Source organism: Ranitomeya variabilis, chromosome 2, assembly GCF_051348905.1.
Source record: "Ranitomeya variabilis isolate aRanVar5 chromosome 2, aRanVar5.hap1, whole genome shotgun sequence".
In the NCBI taxonomy this organism is placed as follows: domain Eukaryota; kingdom Metazoa; phylum Chordata; class Amphibia; order Anura; family Dendrobatidae; genus Ranitomeya; species Ranitomeya variabilis.
The window spans coordinates 363,959,602-363,975,108 of record NC_135233.1 but is presented as its reverse complement, the minus strand read 5'-3'; positions in this window follow the sequence as shown (position 1 = coordinate 363,975,108).

Sequence of the window (15,507 nt, the reverse complement as noted above, 5' to 3'; positions counted from 1 at the left end):
ATAACACGCGATCAAAAAGACTGATATAAATAACCATGGTACCGATGAAAATATCATCTTGTCCCGCAAGAAACGAGCCACAATACAGCGTCATCAAAGAAAAAATAAAAAAGTTATAGTCCTCAGAATAAAGCGATGCAAAAATAATTATTTTTTATATAAAATAGTTTTTATCGTATAAAAGCGCCAAAACATAAAAAAATGATATAAATGAGGTATCGCTGTAATCGTACTGACCCGAAGAATAAAACTGCTTTATCCATTTTACCAAACGCGGAACGGTATAAACGCCTCCCCCAAAATAAATTCATGAATAGCTGGTTTTTGGTCATTCTGCCTCACAAAAATCGGAATAAAAAGAGATCAAAAAATGTCACGTGCCCGAAAATGTTACCAATAAAAATATCAACTCGTCCCGCAAAAAACAAGACCTCACATGACTCTGTGAACCAAAATATGGAAAAATTATAGCTCTCAAAATGTGGTAACACAAAAAATATTTTTTGCAATAAATAGCATCTTTCAGTGTGTGACGGCTGCCAATCATAAAAATCCGCTAAAAAACCCGCTATTAAAGTAAATCAAACCCCCCTTCATCACCCCCTTAGTTAGCGAAAAAATAAAAAAAATGTAGTTATTTCCATTTTCCCATTAGGGTTAGGGCTAGGGTTAAGGCTACAGTTAGGGTTGGGGCTAAAGTTAGGGTTACGGTTGGGGCTAAAGTTAGGGTTAGGGTTTGGATTACATTTACGGTTGGGAATAGGGTTGGGATTAGGGTTAGGGGTGTGTCAGGGTTAGGGGTGTGGTTAGGGTTACCATTGGGATTAGGGTTAGGGATGTGTTTGGATTAGGGTTAGGGGTGTGTTTGGGATAGGGTTTCAGTTATAATTGGGGTGTTTCCACTGTTTAGGCACATCAGGGGCTCTCCAAACGCGACATGGCGTCCGATCTCAATTCCAGCCAATTCTGCGTTGAAAAAGTAAAACAGTGCTCCTTCCCTTCCGAGCTCTCCCGTGCGCCCAAACAGGGGTTTACCCCAATATATGGGGTATCAGCATACTCAGGACACATTGGACAATAACTTTTGGGGTCCAATTTCTCATGTTATCCTTGGGAAAATACAAAACTGGGGGCTGAAAAATAATTTTTGTGGAAAAAAAAGGATTTTTTATTTTCACGGCTCTGCGTTATAAACTGTAGTGAAACACTTGGGGGTTCAAAGTTCTCACAACACATCTAGATAAGTTCCTTGGGGGGTCTAGTTTCCAATATGGGGTCACTTGTGGGGGGTTTCTACTGTTTAGGTACATTAGGGGCTCTGCAAACGCAATGTGACGCCTGCAGACCAATCCATCTAAGTCTGCATTCCAAATGACGCTCCTTCCCTTCCGAGCTCTGCCATGTGCTCAAACGGTGGTTCCCCCCCATATATGGGGTATCAGCGTACTCAGGACAAATTGGACAACAACTTTTGGGGTCCAATTTCAACTGTTACCCTTGGAAAAATACAAAACTGGGGGCTAAAAAATAATTTTTGTGAGAAAAAAAAGGATTTTTTATTTTCACGGCTCTGCATTATAAAATGTAATGAAACACTTGGGGGTTCAAAGTTCTCACAACACATCTAGATAAGTTCCTTGGGGGGGGGTCTAGTTTCCAATATGGGGTCACTTGTGGGGGGTTTCAATGTTTAGGCACATCAGTGGCTCTCCAAACGCAACATGGCGTCCCATCTCAATTCCTGTCAATTTTGCACTGAAAAGTCAAACGGCGCTCCTTCCCTTCCGAGCTCTCCCATGTGCCCAAACAGTGGTTTACCCCCACATATGGCGGTATCTGCGTACTCAGGACAAATTGTACAACTTTTGGGGTCCAATTTCTTCTCTTACCCTTGGGAAAATAAAAAATTGGGGGTGAAAAGATCATTTTTGTGAAAAAAATATGATTTTTTATTTTTACGGCTCTGCATTATAAACTTCTGTGAATCACGTAATAGGTCAAAGTGCTAACCACACATCTAGATAAGTTCCTTAGGGCGTCTACTTTCCAAAATGGTGTCACTTGTGGGGGGTTTCAATGTTTAGGCACATCAGGGGCTCTCCAAACGCAACATGGCGTCCCATATCAATTCCAGTCAATTTTGCATTGAAAAGTCAAATAGCACTCCTTCGCTTCCGAGTTCTGCCATGCGCCCACACAGTGGTTTACCCCCACATATGGGGTATCGGCGTACTCAGGACAAATTGTAAAACAACTTTTGGGGTCCATTTTCTCCTGTTACCCTTGGTAAAATAAAACAAATTGGAGCTGAAGTAAATTTTTTGTGAAAAAAAGTTAAATGTTCATTTTTATTTAAACATTCCAAAAATTCCTGTGAAACACCGGAAGGGTTAATAAACTTCTTGAATGTGGTTTGGAACACCTTGAGGGGTGCAGTTTTTAGATTGGTGTCACAGTTGGTTATTTTCTATCATATAGACCCCTCAAAATGACTTCAAATGAGATGTGGTCCCTAAAAAAAATGGTGTTGTAAACATGAGAAATTGCTGGTCAACTTTTAACCCTTATAACTCCCTAACAAAAAAAATTTTTAGTTCCAAAATTGTGCTGATGTAAAGTAGACATGTGGGAAATGTTACATATTAAGTATTTTGTGTGACATATGCAGCGCCCCAGAGTCCTGGTCGTTGCAGTACTGTCGCTCCGCCGCTAAGGGGAGTGATGGTATGTCTGATGGCACTAAAGGAGTTCACCTGACCAGGTATCACAGACACACATTACACTTCACACTCCGGCCACCAGGGGGAGTGGTTCTATCTAGTAGGCCGCTCCTCACACTCTGGTAAAACTGGGGGTTGGATAGGAAGTTAGAGAGAAGCTGACTGGGTTTTGCCAAGGCAACATCCTGTGAGAGAGGGAGTTCCTGGGAAGATTCAGGGGGTCTCTGTCAGGGGTGCGATCCTGACAGTGGCCTAGCGAAAAGGACAGATCGTTACGGAGCAGCGCCTGCACCCGTTGCGGCAGCATCCTAAGAAAGGACACGAAGCGAGGTTTATTGTGGAGAAGTGAGAAACGAGATCACAGCACAAAGGAGAATAGAACCAGTAGGAGTCGTGCCCTAAGACCGTGGCAACATCCTACTGAGGCGCGTAGCCGGTGGCCGGAACGCCGAGAAAGTAAGAGACTCCACGCATTACTTTAGACTACGGCCGGGCAGTTAACTATAGGTTGGCTGTCTCACCATTACACCTAACGAAGACAATGGAGGCAAACTGTGGGAGAGGGGGGTCCCTATAAAATAGCTCCAGGCCTACCCCGTCATACGGGTGTGTCCTAGCCATATCATCTGGGGGACGGAGAGAGAGAGAAAGAACAGAAATATACACGACAGTTGTGAGGACTATCCCGTGGTACTCAGCAGGGAAGTACTACAACACACAGGCGCTAGAAGGTAGACACTGATTTCCACCTGCAAAGGGAACTCTGGATGTGCCTTCGGACCGGCCGGTCTCAGCCAGCCCTGTTAGCAGTGCTCTGGATAGCGGATGCCAAAGCCTTCAGTAAAGAGGTAAAGAGACTGCAACCCTGTGTCCTCGTTATTCATCGCGACCTGCACCACGCACCACCATCACATCTTTCATTGGACGCCCCTTAGCAGGGTCACGGACCGGGTCTAGCCACCGTGACAACCCCAGAACTGAGACAGAGAGGCCCGGTACCGAGTACCCCGCGGCCCTGCGTCTGGGGCGCTCCAAACTTGGTGTCACAAACAGTATTTACTTAAGCCTGACGAATCAAGTCATGTGTGCCTTAGAGCTGTGATTGAACTGTGATTTATTGCAAAGACTGTGTGCTGCTATTTGCCGCCAAAATCCGCCATCACCGCGCACGAAGGGAGGAGCCTTAGCTTCGTGGGCGGAGCCGGTCAAAAAAAAGAGCGCGGAACCAGAAGACGCGGTAAAGCGACGATCCCGGAAGAGGGACACCAACTTCCAGCAGGTTAGCAGGGGGAAGGAGCGGCCATGTCGGAGTCGGGGGGAGCAGAGGCGGCGGTCGCAGCCGTAGACCCAGAGGCACCTTCGGTCCCCGCAGTAGACGCAGCCGCGGGCCTTGTACCACAGCCGGTTGCCGCAGAGCTCGCCGCCCCTATCCGCCAGCTGGAGGCTGCCGCGGCTACAACAGCCATCATGCCCTTCTCCATGCCGTACCCACCTGGAGCAGCCTGGCTCCCGCGATACTCTGGAGAGTCACATACATTAACTGACTTTAAAGAGGGGATCTGCAGCCTGCTCGAGTTCTATCCCTTGACAGAGCCTCAGAAAGGTCATATGATAACAGGCCAACTCTTTGGGGCGGCTCTGAGAGAAGTGAAGTCCTGGCCCGCCGCAGATAAGGGAACTGCACAGCAGGTCTTTGCAAAGCTTAAAGCCACCTTTGACACCCGCACCGCTACAGAAATTAAGTTGACTTTCTATGGGTGCAAACAGAGGCCGCAGGATAGCTTACAGGACTATGCCCTTAACCTCCAGGAGGCGCTGCGGGCCATCAAGCAGAGTGACCCCGGCAGCATGCAAGATGAAGATAAACTCCTGAAGGAGCGATTCATTGAGGGGCTCCTGTGCAGCCACCAAAGGGGTTAATTGCACTTCCTGGCCATGCAGAATCCAGACCTGACTTTTGTGCAATTCAAGGATTAAGCCATCCAGGCGCTACAAGAGTGACAGCCGTGCAGTGCCTCCCAGGCGTCAAGCTCTCACATACCACTAGGAGGTGGCGTCAGATGCCCCAGTTGCCGCCGAGGCCGATGCCCAGATCCTAGAGGACGACTCCCCCACAGGACTCCGCCTCCAGATGCAGGAGCTGACCAAGAGCGTTGCTGCCCTAGCCCGGACCATGCAGTCCCTACAGGAGGCCCCCAAGGAGAAGGTCCAGCTGGCCTCCAGACCAGAGGATGTCCCCTGGATGCGACAGAGGAGGACTCCGCCGACCAGAGGCAGGGACGACGATCGCTTCCATCGGGACGGACGACCTATCTGCCACCGCTGCCACCAGGTGGGCCACCTTGCAAGGTACTGTCATTTAAACGAGCAACCCCTGGGGCAGAGGGCCAACCCCAAGGAGTAGGACGATCAGGCCCGCAGCATTGGAGAGCTAAATACATTGGAGGGCGACCAGTTCTTCCTATTGTGATCGACGGTATCCCCATGAACGCTTTGCTGGACACCGGTTCTCAGGTGACGTCTATGCCTTACGTGCTTTATAAACGGTATTGGGAGGACACCGATATTACTCGTTGCCCCGATGACGATTTCACCATGATAGCCAGTAATGGTCAGCCATTGCCACAAGTGGGGTATAAAGAGGTCACCATCAAAGTGGGGCGGGTGGAATTGAAGGCCCAAGGGATTGTAATTGTTGATATTGACCGCCGTGAGTGTAATCCCATGATGACCATTGGTACTAATGTTATAGAAAATTGTCTTGCAGAAGTTATTGTCCTATTACAACAGGTAGCAGAAACAGCTGGCTACAGTGAACAACGTGCCCTGCAAAAAGAAATCAGGGCCCTAATGCAAAGACAGCAGGTGGAGCTGACTGGTGGTGAAATTGGCCGTGTCACAGTGAGTGATTCAAACCCCATTGCGATACCCCCCGGGAGTGAAATGTTAATATTGTGTCGGGCAGCCATAGGCCTCAGGGATAAAGACTATCAGGCCCTGGTAGAACCCGTATATTCGGATAATAGGCCTACCCTCCTGACAGCCAGAGGGGTGGTTGACGTCCGCAAGGGGAGGGTGCCAGTACGTGTTCTCAATTGCGGGGAGGAAGAGGTCCAGCTAGCCAAATATGCCACACTTGCCAAACTGTTTACTGTTAATAGTAGTGTGATACAGGCACCTGGGCCCTTGGTCCCGTCCAACCCGGCGGAGAACAACGGTTCTGCAGGGCAACCGAAAGATTGGTGTCGGGAATTACACGTGGGCACTGATTCTACCCCACCTCACCAGAAACAGGGGGCCTACAGGGTGGTTCATGAGTACGAGCGGGTCTTTAGCAAACACCCCCTAGATTTTGGGCAGGTAAAAGGGATCCAACATCATATCCCCACAGTGGATCATCGACCCATAAAAGAGAGATACCGTCCTGTACCCCCAGCTCATTATCAGTGTGCCAAGGACATGTTGCGTGAGATGAAGGAGGCTGGGGTAGTGAGGGACAGTTGTAGCCCCTGGGCAGCTCCATTAGTCCTCGTTAAGAAGAAAGATGGCACAATGAGAATGTGTGTGGATTATAGGCAGTTAAATCGCATAACACATAAAGATGCATACCCACTGCCCAGGATAGAGGAGTCCCTGGCTGCTTTAAAATCTGCTAACTACTTCTCTACATTGGATCTCACCAGTGGGTACTGGCAGGTTCCCGTGGCGGAGGCGGACAAGGAGAAGACGGCCTTCACGACGCCGATGGGTCTCTGTGAATTCAACTACATGCCCTTCGGATTGTGCAATGCCCCGGGGACGTTCCAGAGGATGATGGAGTGCTGTCTGGGGCACAAGAACTTTGAAACCGTACTGCTGTATCTGGACGATGTCATTGTCTTCTCTAAGACCTATGAAGACCATCTGAAGCACCTGGCCGAGGTGTTTGAAGCCCTGTCCAACTTTGGCTTAAAGGTGAAACCATCTAAATGCCACCTGCTGAAACCCAAAGTGCAGTATCTCGGCCATGTGGTGAGTGCTGAAGGAGTGGCCCCAGACCCCGACAAGGTTACGGTGATTAAAGACTGGCCGAAACCCAGCAACCTCCATGAAGTCCGGCAGTTCCTCGGGTTAGTAGGCTATTACAGGAGGTTCATCAAGGACTTCACCAAGAAGGCCGCGCCATTGCAAGATCTGTTGGTGGGCCAATCCAAGAAGACCAAGGGGAAGAATACCTCATTTGATTGGAACGAAGGACTGGAAGGATCATTCACTTGCTTGAAGATGGCACTGACGGGAGAAGAGGTACTGGCCTACCCTGAGTATGATCAACCGTTTGTACTGTATACGGACGCCAGCAACGTAGGACTGGAAGCTGTGTTGTCCCAGGTCCAGAAAGGCAAGGAGAGGGTAATCGCTTACGCCAGCAGGAAACTTCGTCCCATGGAAAGGAACCCTGACAACTACAGTTCCTTCAAGCTGGAATTCCTCACCATCGTTTGGGCAGTGACGGAGAGGTTCAAGCACTACCTGGCTTCAGCAAAATTCACCGTCTTCACGGATAACAATCCACTAACGCACTTGGACACGGCAAAACTCGGGGCCTTGGAACAGCTGTGGATGGCCCGGGTGTCCAATTACGACTTCACCATCAAGTACCGGGCAGGACGCAAGAATGCGAATGCTGATGCCTTGTCCCGGATGCTCAATTTGCCAGAAACGGGGGAGGACCCGGAGGCACTTGAAGAAGTAGAGCTGCCCGCTTTCCATCGCCCCAAAGCCACTCAGTGCTCCCATCATGTGAAGAACAGGCACAGAAACAACCAGGATGCCACGCTGAATCCCCTGCCCCATCACGGGTGGGCAGAGACCCAGGATGGTGACCCTGCGGTCCGTCGGGTGAAAGAGCTCCTGACACAGGCAGGTTTGCATCCCGGCCCGGATGATCCACAAGAAACCCAACAGCTGTGGAAGGGGAGAAGCAAATTGTTTATTCACGATGGTAAGCTGTGCCGAAGAAGTATCGACCCCCGCACTCATGAATTGGTATGGCAGATAGTGGTTCCAAGGCAAGATGCGCCAATGGTTCTGGGAGCGTACCACGATGGGGCTGGACACTTCGTGTGGAGGAAGTTGGAGAGACTACTCCGAGGGAGATTCTATTGGATTGGCAGGAAAAGAGCCATCGAGAAGTGGTGTCGGGAGTGTGGCCCGTGCAGCCTACGCAGGAAGGACCGTGACAGCCAACGGGCTCCTTTGCAGCCCATCATCACCAAACGGCCGCTAGAACTGGTCGCGCTAGACCACGTGAAGCTGACGCCTAGCCGGTCGGGCTATATTTATGCTCTCACCATCGTGGATCACTACTCCAGGTTCCTGGTGGTTGTACCTGTCAAGGATCTAACGGCCAGGACGGCCGCCAAAACCTTCCAGCAGTACTTCTGTAGGCCCCATGGGTATCCGGAGAAGGTACTGACCGATCAGGGACCAGCGTTTGAGGCAGAGGTGTTCCAGGAGTTCTGCAATCTGTACGGGTGTAAGAAGGTCAGAACCACACCGTACCATCCCCAAACCAACGGGATGTGTGAAAAGATGAACCAAGTGGTGATCGACTTACTGAAGACCTTGCCTGTAGAAGAACGGAACTTGTGGCCAACAAAATTGCCCGACCTGGTAGACATGTACAACCACATCCCAGTGAATTCTACCATCTGCACTCCGGCGTACCTGATGCGAGGAAGGTCTAGCAAGTTGCCCGTTGATCTGGACATGGGGGTTCTAACCCCCGAAGATACCTCGCCGGATGCCGATTGGGATAAAGAGAGGCGGCAAAGGTACCGCAAGGTACAGGAATGCGTGGAAAGAAGTCTCGCTCAGGCCAGGCAAAAACAGGAAAGGGACTACAACTAGCATGCTCCTGCGATTCCCTTGCCACCTGGTGAGCAAGTACTCAAGCGGAAGAGAAGGCTACACAAGCTTGACGACCAATGGGAAGCGGAACCGTATACCATCCTGCCGTCCGATTTCGACAATATTAAAGTCTGTCTCATCAGCAAAGATGGGGGGGAAATCTCAACGGCAATATCCAGAGACCACCTTAAGGTATGCCCTGATAAGTTGAGGGAGAAGGAAACAGATTCAAGAGCTTCTCCACCTGTAGAAGAGGAGAAGATGATACACACCGTTCTTGGCGATTTTCCCCAGTCTTGGACTCAAATAAATCAGGCCATCGTGGTACCTGTCTTAACGTTTCGTCAACCGAACCCGGCTGAACTAAACGTGGTGCCAGATCCCCCGGACCCGCCATCACCACAGACCCCGCCGGATGATGCTATGCCCACCGTCGGACCGGCGGACCCTCCCTCTGCTATCGGCGAATCTGCCATGCCCACTGTTGGTAGCAGCAGCTCTGAGAGATCCAGCATGCCAGTGCTACCCAGACTCACTAGAAGCGTAGCTAGAAGGCAGTGCACTACACCAGTGGTAGCAAGCATAGCGAGCCCTGCTAGGCCAATAGCAACCCCTGCACTACGGAGGTCTACACAAAGCACCAAGAATCAAACTCCCCTTCACTACAAAACTTGGAGGTATTAACAAAAGTTGCTAATTGTGTTTGTGTAAATATCTTTGTTACAGGTTTAAAAATGGACAACGGAGCAATGGACAGTGAATTGCTCCAAAACTTTCAAAAGGGACCCCTTTGTTTACCCGGGGTCCCTGCTGTTTTAAAGTTACAACCACTGAACTGAGAGTCATAAACTGTGCATGACCAAACTTTCGCAACGTTCAAGTGTTCTCACCTCCCGTAAAGGGAAGCACTGTTAAGTTTACTTGTTTATTGCATTTTAAAAAGTTTGTATGTTTGTTGTTAACATGTATTGTTGTTTTTCTTTTCCCAGTCCGGGAGTACTGGATTTAACCGGGGGGGGGGAGTGCAGCGCCCCAGAGTCCTGGTTGTTGCAGTACTGTCGCTCCGCGGCTAAGGGGAGTGATGGTATGTCTGATGGCACTAAAGGAGTTCACCTGACCAGGTATCACAGACACACATTAGACTTCACACTCCGGCCACCAGGGGGAGTGGTTCTATCTAGTAGGCCGCTCCTCACACTCAGGTAAAACTGGGGGTTGGATAGGAAGTTAGGCAGAAAGTAGCTGGGAAGAGCTGGAGAGAGGACCTGTCAGGGGTGGGATCATGGCAGAGTCCTAGAAAGGGACAGATCGTTACGGAGTCGTGCCTGTGCCTTACAGCGGCAGACTCCTAAGAAAGGACAAGAAGCGAGGTTTATTGTGGAGAAGTGAAAAACGGGATCACAGCAAAAAGGAGATAATACCAGAAGGAGTCGTGCCTCAAGAACAGCAACATCCTTCTGAGGCACGTAGCCGGTGGCCGGAACGCCGAGAAAGTAAGAGACTCCACGCATTACTTTAAACTACGGCCGGGCAGTTAACTATAGGTTGGCTGTCTCACCATTACACCTAACGAAGACAACGGAGGCAAACTGTGGGAGAGGAGCGTCCCTAGGGTCCCTATAAAATAGCTCCAGGCCTACCCCGTCATACGGGTGCGTCCTAGTCATATCATCTGGGGGATGGAGAGAGAGAGAGAGAGAGAAAGAACAGAAATATACACGACAGTTGTGAGGACTATCCCGTGGTGCTCAGCAGGGAAGTACTACAACACACAGGCGCTAGAAGATAGACACTGATTTCCACCTGCAAAGGGAACTCTGGATGTGCCAAATTTCTGTTTTTTTTCACAAATAAATGCAGGTAATATCAAAGAAATTTTACCACTATCATGAAGTACAATATATCACGAGAAAACAATGTCAGAATCACCAGGAACCGTTGAAGCGTTCCAGAGTTATAGCCTCATAAAGGGACAGTGGTCAGAATTGTAAAAATTGGCCTGGTCATTAACGTGCAAACCACCCTTGGGGGTAAAGGGGTTAAGGAGTACCGCCCCCGGGAGAAGCGCATGGAGCGGCGTGCAGGGGGACGAGCTGCAAACATGACAGCGAAGGACTCAGGGAACACTTCAGAGCACGGAGGATGCAGGGCGCCGGAGCGCGGGGTGGAAGCAGCAGGCTCCCCCGGCTTGGGGAGCAAGAACCCTGATCCGCTACTGACGGCGAGCCCGGAGCTGCTTGAGCATGAGGTGGCAGAGGCAGAACCGGAGATCAACATGGCGGAGGGAGGTGAGTGGACACCGGTGCGTGGGATCGAGCAACAGGACTCTCCCAGCCGGTACCTGCAAGAACTGCACCCGTCACCGATGATGAGCCCGGACATCCTGCAGAAGGAAGAAGAGGAAGAACTCACCTGGCAGCTCGTGCGACTGGAGCCGGAAGCTGTGGTCGGGTGGAAGAAGGCCATCATCGCGAGCCTTACCAGACGTCCATCGGCAGCCTCATCTGGTCTGGAGCAGGAAAGAAGATCCAGCACTCCGGAGCCAGAAAGAGCGGCACTGCTGAAAAAGATGGCGGCGCCGACTAAAGACCTGCAGCTCGTACCTTCTTTGACCCCAGCAGAGCCGGAAAGTGAGACGCTGCTGAGGAAGATGACAACACTGCGGCCTGTCCAGCGACCAGCGACTGCAGCTTCAGCAGCGGAGCAGACCGGCACCGGAGGGACCACATCTGAAGCAGGTATGACGACCGACCCCGCTCCAGCGACAGCTCCTGCCCCAGCTACTGACCCCGCTCCAGTGACCAATCTTACCGCAACCACCTCTGAGCCAGATGACATCCTGGTGGACCCCATCGATGCTGAGACCCGCAGAGGAGTACCTGATCGCGCTCCAGGGGGAGACCCCCATGATAACTTGGAGGGAGCATTGCAGACGTCGGGAGGAGCAGGAAAGACAGCAATTTCTGGCCCGGCAAGCATAAGAGCAAATAGAGAATTTCTGAATGTTAAAGTGACTGAATAGTTAAAAGTTGAAAGTTAACCTGCTGAAAGAGTTAAAAGACTGCTGAAGTTTAGGAGTTTGATAGACCTGACCAGATTTCCATTTAAAGGGATCATTTGTTTGAAAAGACATTGAGGCCATGGACAGTGAGTGGTTCACAGACTGTACTGTAAATAGTTGGCACTTCTTGAGTTGCTTTCTACTGGTTTTAGAAAGAACTCTTAAAGGGACTGTTCCAATGTTGCCTTAAAGTTCATATTTCGATACAGAGACCTGAAGAAAAACCCGTTGGCGTGGCAGAACATCGAGTCTGGATCTGGATACACGGCTTGTAGCCTGCCCAAGACCTACGTTGAGGGTTGATAACAGGTTCCTCGCATCGTTGCTGCTGTTAAAGAGTTATTGACTTGAATGATAATTGCACCTTTAAATATGCTACCTCACTAAAGAAAGTTAAATGTGTTGCACTTTAGGGTACCAAAAATGTTTAATCTAGTTAGAAGAAGTGAAGGAAAATGTTGAGAGACTTGAAAAATGTTTGCACCCTTGAAGGGAATGTTGATTTGTTGCACTGTATTAAAGGGATAGTGTTGTGATATTGTAAGAAGAGTTAGTCAGAGTAATGGTTTAAATGTCAGATAGTTAACATATGCAGATAACATTGAATATTGAAGTGAGAATTTCAGATAGTATTAAATATCATAGCGAAGAGTTAGTGAATGAAAATAAAGATGTTTGTTTTGCACTTTGAAGACTTAAAGATAGTATAGCCATAAAGGGTAGTCGCCGTTTATAGCCTATTTCTGAAAAGTTATTCATATTTTGTAAATATGTTCTTGTAATGTTCAAGCATCAATTCCTCCCATAATGGGAAGTCATTTTGTTTGCTTACAGCATTTAAAAATTTGTATGTCTTTTTTTCAATTTATATTGTTGTTCTTCTTCTCCCAGTCCGGGAGTACTGGATTTAACCGGGGGGAGGGGTGGGGGTGGCGCCCCAGGGTCCTGGTTGACTCAGTGGCATTGCTTCTCTTACAGGGAGAGGGATGTCACGCTTGGAGGCAAAGAAGGATAACTTTCACCAGGTGAACACAAGCATGCAACATGTTCACATTCCAGGCCACAAGGGGGAGCTTTTGATCCTATTCCTATGTGACTCCCCTATATATACATTGTGGTTTGGAGGGAAAGTCAGGGAGTTCCTGTCAGACAGAGGGGAAGGGAAGGAAGCAGAAGGGCCGTGCAGCCACAAAAAAGTGCTGCAGCTCCTGGACAGAGATAACACCGAAAGAAGAACAGATTGTAGTGAGCGTGTAGCAGAGAGAGGCACAGGCCAGTGACACCTGGGGAGGACAGCAGTGACCTGGCAAAGCGCAGACACCGGTAGCCGGAAGACCGAGGCTTTTGTGGGACTCTAAGACACATAGCAGAAACTGGCAGGACAGCTGAACTGCAAGTTACCTGTCCACCTCAATACCCAGAAAGGAATAGTGACACATAAAGCCCGGGTCGTGATAGAGACCCTGTAAAAAGGCTCGAGTCACCTGTTATACGGGTTTGTGTCCTAACCTATATGGGGGACAGAGAGAAGAACTGGGAGGATGTTATCAGACGCCATAGGCAGTAAGGGACTACAACACCACAGTGCTAGAAGGAAGGCTTTTATCTCCACCTGGAACTTGCCTCCAAGCACGCCGGACCCTGCCTGCCCTGTGATCTGGTGCCCTGGACTGCGGTTGCCTGAAGCTACAGTAAACCAGGTAAAGAGGCTGCAAACCTGTGTCCTCGTTCTTCACTGCGCCACTCACCATCTTCACCTATGCACCAGGAGCCCTGGGGACCTACTTCACCTGTGGGAAGTTATACCATCTAGCTGCCATAACATCACCCCAGAGGACCCCTTTAAGCAGAGTCGGTCCCTAATGACTGAATACCACAGGTGGCGTCACTCACGAACATAAACTTTAATCAATATCCCTTTTACATGGGCGCCCAGGGCCACAGACCGGGTCGCAGCCATGACACGTCCACTTAAGTACTGGACCCGGTACTGAGTACCCCACGGCCCTGGCGGGCGACTCACTTGCCTGCTCTTAAAGGGGCAGCACACACATATAATAAATGCCCTCAGCCTGTAGCTGCGAGGCATTTAGTATAATCAGTACACCTGCAAGATGGCTCCCAGCCAATTGCTAGGACTCATCCTGAATAAAAGACTTGAACTTCCTTAGGCCGGTTTCACACGTCAGTGGCTCCGGTACGTGAGGTGACAGTTTCCTCACGTACCGGAGACACTGACACACGTAGACCCATAAAAATCAATGCATCTGTTCAGATGTCATTGATTTTTTGCGGACCGTGTCTCCGTGTGCCAAACACGGAGACATGTCAGTGTTCGTGGGAGCGCACGTATTACACGGACCCATTAAAGTCAATGGGTCCGTGTAAAACACTGACCTCACACGGACGTTCTCCGTCTGGGGTCCGTGTGCGTGCAGGAGACAGCACTACAGTAAGCGCTGTCCCCCCCACATGGTGCTGAAGCCGCGATTCATATGTTCCCTGCAGCAGCAGGAATAATAGTGTTTAAAATAAAGATCTATGTGTCCGCCGCCCTCCCACCCCCTGTGCGCCCCCCCGCTGTTCAGAAAATACTCACCCACTCCCACGTTGGCTGTCACTCCTTCCTCTCTGCCCCGCGCCTTCTACTGTATGCGGTCACGTGGGGCCAATCATTTACAATCATAAATAGTCGGCTCCGCCCCTATGGGAGGTGGAGCCACATATTCATGACTGTAAATGATCGGCCACACGTGACCGCATACAGGACAAGATGGGGCCAGACCAGGAAGCCGCGACAGCCAACGTGGGAGCGGGTATTTTCAGAACAGCGGGGGGGCGCACAGGGGGTGGGGGGGCGGCGGACACATAGATCTTTATTTTAAACACTATTATTCATATTTTCTCTGCAGCAAACGCTGCTGCAGGGAACATGAATTGCGGCTTCAGCACGATGCAGGGTACCAGACGCGTGGGTACCACACGCTCCGTGTGGTACCCACTCGCCATACGGGCGGCACACGTGTGCCGCACGTATGGCCTACGTGAGTTCCCAGGCACATGGACACGGATAACTCCGTTACCGATTTATTCCGGTACCGGAATTATCTGGACGTGTGGGACAGCCCTTAGGGAGTTGCCAAGTAACGAGCTTAGTCATTAGGCAGTGTGGTGTTCTACCAGTGCAGTTGTAAAGTCCCCTGGTCGCAGCGCGGCCAGTGTACTGAACCCGAATTCCCTGATCCCCGTGTGGCCAGGTTCCTGAACCCGAATCCCTGGTCACGGAGCTGCCAGTGCCCTGAATCCGAATAACTGGTCCCAGTGCAGCCTGAGCCTAAATATTGTCTCCTGGTCCCTTTGTGGCCAGTCCTGTTCCCGATGTCCCCTGGTCCCAGTGCGGCCAGTGCTCTAGACTGGTATGTCTGAATGTAGTGTCAGTAAACCTCAGCAGCTGCAGTCCCGGCCGGGATCTTCCCAGGAATGGTACCTGGTGGTTATCTGCAGCCCAGTCTGTCTGCTCCATCAGGAGTGCCAGTGAGCACCAGGTAGCTGCTTAGTTAGTCCCGATCCTGTGGCACAGTGCGTACACAAATCCACATGCGCCACCGTTGAAAGTAACACACTTCAACTCCTTGGGGACTGTCGCCGTACATGTACGGCGGCCGTGTGCCATCATTATATGGAGCATGCTCAGGAGCGTAGCCCAGGTACATTTCCGGCTCAGCCATAAAGAGGTAGGTCACAAACCTGCATCCTATGGCCGCAGGGTTGATATGCACAAAGCTAAAAAAAAAAAATACTTTACTGAGTTCAGGTGCTTATTAGCACGAACAGAGC